The sequence below is a fragment of the Nematostella vectensis genome, chromosome 14, assembly GCF_932526225.1.
Source record: "Nematostella vectensis chromosome 14, jaNemVect1.1, whole genome shotgun sequence".
In the NCBI taxonomy this organism is placed as follows: Eukaryota; Metazoa; Cnidaria; class Anthozoa; order Actiniaria; family Edwardsiidae; genus Nematostella; species Nematostella vectensis.
In genome coordinates, this window is record NC_064047.1 from 14,857,621 (window position 1) to 14,862,620 (window position 5,000).

At 49.3% G+C, this 5,000-nt stretch overlaps 1 pseudogene; it reads left to right on the plus strand.

Annotated features, from left to right (window-relative positions):
- The window catches only part of LOC116605988, an 8,094-nt pseudogene that overhangs the window by 498 nt on the left and 2,596 nt on the right, over positions 1–5,000 (plus strand).

Consider the following 5,000-nt stretch of genomic DNA (forward strand, 5'->3'; position numbering starts at 1 on the left):
GGACCGCTGCCGTTCGGGTTGGTTTCCCGACCGTCGCACTTCTCGCAGGCGCGCGCCAAGGTCGGTTAGGGCTGGGTCTCAAAGGCGGTGGAAAGGTAGGTTTGGACTCTCGGGCCCGAACTGTTACAGTCCTCCGTTTGTCATGGCCCGGACCTGACCGAGGAGCTTGCGGTGCATGCCGTTCGGCTAGGGTCCCGTCTTCCCGGTCGGTCGTCGAATGCGGTGGACTGCGTGCAGTGCGCCGCGACTGCTGCCGGTCGCGAGGGCGGTGATTTCGTACTATGCACCCACGACGTTGGTGGTCATATGGCCTCATCCGACCCGTCTTGAAACACGGACCAAGGAGTCTAACATGTGTGCGAGTCTTTGAGTGATCGAAACTCCGAGGCGTAATGAAAGTGAAGGCGACTCCGGTCGCTGAGGTGAGAGCCTTTTACAAAAAAAAGGCGCATCATTGACCGACCTATTCTACTCTTAGAAAGGTTTGAGTAAGAGCGCATCTGTTGGGACCCGAAAGATGGTGAACTATGCCTGAATAGGGTGAAGCCAGAGGAAACTCTGGTGGAGGCTCGTAGCGATTCTGACGTGCAAATCGATCGTCAAATTTGGGTATAGGGGCGAAAGACTAATCGAACTGTCTAGTAGCTGGTTCCCTCCGAACTTTCCCTCAGGATAGCTGGAACTTACGGCAGTTTTATCAGGTAAAGCGAATGATTAGAGGTGTTAGGGTTAAAACAACCTTAACCTATTCTCAAACTTTAAATTGGTAAGAAGTCCGACTTGCTTAATTGAAGCCGGACAGTGAATGCGAGTTCCTAGTGGGCCATTTTTGGTAAGCAGAACTGGCGATGCGGGATGAACCGAACGCGCGGTTAAGGTGCCAAAGTCGACGCTCATCAGACCCCACAAAAGGTGTTGGTTGCTCTAGACAGTAGGACGGTGGCCATGGAAGTTGGAATCCGCTAAGGAGTGTGTAACAACTCACCTGCCGAAGCAACTAGCCCTGAAAATGGATGGCGCTCAAGCGTCGCACCTATACCGTGCCGTCGGAGCAGATGCGAAGCTCCGACGAGTAGGAGGGCGTGGGGGTCGTGACGCAGCCTCTGGCGCGAGCCTGGGTGAAACGGCCTCCAGTGCAGATCTTGGTGGTAGTAGCAAATATTCAAATGAGAGCTTTGAAGACCGAAGTGGAGAAAGGTTCCATGTGAACAGCAGTTGGACATGGGTTAGTCGATCCTAAGAGATAGGGAAATTCCGTTTGAAAGCGCCCGATCTTGACAGCAGACTTGGTTAACCAGATCGCCCAGTACAAAGTCTTCAGCACTATAGATCTACGCAGTGCTTATCATCAGATCTCTCTCAAAGATGAGGATAAACCGTACACAGCATTCGAACCGTACACAGCATTCGAAGCTAGAGGTAACCTGTATCAGTTTAGCCGACTCCCATTCGGCGTCACCAACGGGGTGGCCTGCTTCCAGAGAGAGATGACTAAGTTTGTGGAAGAGAACAATCTCAAAGCGGTCTTCCCTTATCTCGACAACATCACAATCTGTGGGAAAGACCAAGAAGAGCATGATTCCAACCTTCAGAGTTTCCTTGAAGCTGCTAAGCACAAGAACATCTGCTATAACAACGACAAGAGCATCTTCTCCACCAAGCGTCTTCCTATCCTCGGATATGTGGTTGAGGAAGGGAATATCAGTCCAGACCCAGAACGTCTACGCCCTTTGCGAGAGCTACCCGTTCCAAGTGACTCAAAGTCTCTGAACAGATGCCTCGGATTGGTTTCCTACTACTCACAATGGATACCCGCATACTCGGATAGAATCAAGCCAATAACCTCCTGCAAGGTTTTTCCATTACCCGAGCCCGCTGTCGCGGCCTTTGAGAGTATCAAGAAGACGGTGGAGGAAGCTTTTGTTAGTGCAATCGATGAAAGCATTCCATTTGAAGTTGAGACGGATGCTTCAGAGGTGGCATTAGCTGCCACTCTCAGCCAAAATGGGAGGCCAGTTGCATTCTTCTCAAGAGCCTTACAGGGTAGCGAGCTCAAGCACGCCTCAGTTGAGAAAGAGGCACAAGCGATTGTAGAAGCTGTCCGACACTGGAGGCACTTCCTAACAGGGAGGCACTTCACTCTTAAAACAGACCAGAAATCAGTATCTTACATGTTTGACCAGTGCCACAAAGGGAAGATCAAGAATGATAAGATCATGCGGTGGAAGATCGAACTCTCCTGCTATAGTTTCGATATCATTTACCGTCCTGGTAAAGAGAACATTCCACCCGACACTCTGTCCAGAGCTACTTGCGCCACATTGAGTGAAGATCCCCTCTACCAGCTCCACGAGTCACTCTGTCATCCAGGGGTCACCCGACTCAACCACTTCGTACGCACCAAGAACCTCCCTTATTCCCTTGAGGAGATCAAGAGCATGACAAGTAAGTGTCCAGTTTGTTGTGAATGCAAACCACAGTTTCATCAACCTCCCAAAGTTCCTCTCATTAAGGCTACTAAACCTTTCGAGAGGATAAACATTGATTTCAAGGGCCCCTTGCCAAGTAACAATGGCAACAAGTTCTTCCTCAATGTGGTTGATGAATATTCAAGATTCCCTTTTGTCTTCCCTTGTCCTGATGTGTCTACACCAACAGTGATCAAGTGTCTTACCTCCTTGTTTACGATGTTCGGTATGCCAGCCTATGTACATTCGGACAGGGGCTCCTCCTTGATCAGCCAGGAACTGCGAGACTTCCTGAATGAAAAAGGGGTAGCCACAAGCAGGACAACTGCTTACAATCCCGAAGGCAATGGGCAAGTGGAGAGGTATAATGGAGTGGTATGGAAGGCAATTTCAGCATCCCTGAAGTCTAAGAATCTGCCAGTAAAGCGCTGGCAAGAAGTCCTCCCTGATGTTCTACACTCCATTCGTTCTCTGTTGTGCACGGCTACCAATGAGACACCCCATGAGCGATTCTTCGGTTTTCCCAGGCGATCCTCTTCCGGATCTTCCATCCCAACATGGATGAGTGAGCCTGGACCGGTCCTACTCAAGCGTCACGTCCGTGCAAGCAAGACAGATCCGTTAGTTGATGAGGTGGAATTGCTTCAGGCGAATCCTCACTACGCCCATGTGCGCTATCCAGACGGCCGAGAAACAACAGTCTCTACCAAGCATCTTGCCCCCAAAGGTGAAGTACCAACAATGTACCCACTCCCTCAAGTTAAGCCTACCGTTCCAGGTGAGCATCACCCTGCTACTGGTAGTTCCCCACCTTCCTCGGAGATAGAAGTGGAGATAGGTGTGGGCGAATTTGGAGTAGGCGGGTCTACATTCAGAGTGCTGAAGCTACAGACGGAGAGGGGCGGTTCGGAGCCCTTGTACTGGAAGATGACACTTTCGTGCTTTGACTGAAAGTCTACTCCTAATATGAGGTCTGCACATAGCCCAGGGAGTACAGAAAACTTGAGGCCTTCATATCTCCGTCCTTGGTAGGTAAGATCAACTGTGCAAGTACCACTAACCTTGATGGCGCCTGTCGAGGAGGTTGCCATGGATACGGTACTAGATGAGGGCTGGACTGTCAGACTTGCTTGCTCTACTAGACTGGGATGGATATAGCTTTCACTACTCCCACTGTCAAACAGGGCCTTGACTTGCAATCCTTGGATATTGACGACACCACATGATTTAGAGAGGGATTTTGGTGGGTTAGCTGTCAATGTGGCGAGTATCGGGGACCAAGTTGCTGCCGAAACTCTTTCTTTTGGAACCGCCTTTCCTTTACAAACTTTAGCAAAATGGCCTTTCTTTTGACACTTGTTGCAAATAGCCTCCAGGGCAGGACACTTCGGTCGAGGGTGTTTCTTGTTTCCACAGAAAAAGCAAGTAGCTTTATCAGGTTTCATTGTAGCTACAGTAGACTCGTCAGGCTGTTCTGCTGACAATGAGGTGCTGTTACAAGGTAGTGCTGCATTTATAGGTATCTGTGGTGCTCCATATGATTCTGAACTCCTCATAGCTGACTCCAGAGCTCGAGCCTGGTCAAACATGGTCTTTAGATCAAGTGTTTTGTTCTCCAACAATCGTTGCCTGATTGTGTTGGATTGCAGACCTGTAATAAACGCATCCCGTATGCTCTCTTCGCTGTACTGCGCTGCGGTTACACTCTTAAAATCACAGTCCTTACTCAGTGTTTTCAGAGCTTGCAAGTACTCATCTAAGCTTTCCGATGGTTGCTGGCGTCTCGTTGCAAGTAGATGGCGAGCGAAGATCTCATTCCGTGGTCTAACATAAAGGGCTTGTAGCGCCTCAATTGCTGCATCGTATTCAGTACAATCTTCGATGTGTTGGAAGAGTGTTGGAGAAACAAAGTTAGTTAAAACGGTCAACTTGTCCAGGCCCGTCTGAGGTAGAACTTGTACGAAATTTTCGAAGGTCCTTTTCCAATGGAGCCATTCCTTCTGGGCCGTGCCGCTATTTGGATCGGTTTCTAGGCGTTCAGGACGCAGTACTTTATCCATGGGACTTCAGAAAATATGTTGATTAAATTTGTAGTAGAAGGTATGCCTCTAAACTGAGGCTTTAATCAACATAAATCTACAGCTTGTGAAACTAAACCGAAAACTAAGCAAGATGGCTGCCCCCTGAGATTCTATGGGGTAAAACCGCTGTACAACAATAAACATAACACAGGCAGCCCAACACGTAATGTTCAAGGTTCTTAACATACATAAATACTACAGGCCGCCTATCGAAAGGGAATCGGGTAATATTCCCGAACCGGGACGCGGATATTGCCGTTCGCGGCAGATGCGGTAACGCAAACGAACCCGAAGACGCTGGCGGGGACCCTGGGAAGAGTTCTCTTTTCTTTTTAACGAGCTTTCACCCTGAAATCAGCTTGCCTGGAGATAGGGTTTAATGCTCGGTAAAGCACCACACTTCTTGTGGTGTCCGGTGCGCTCTCGACGGCCCTTGAAAATTCGGGGAAGA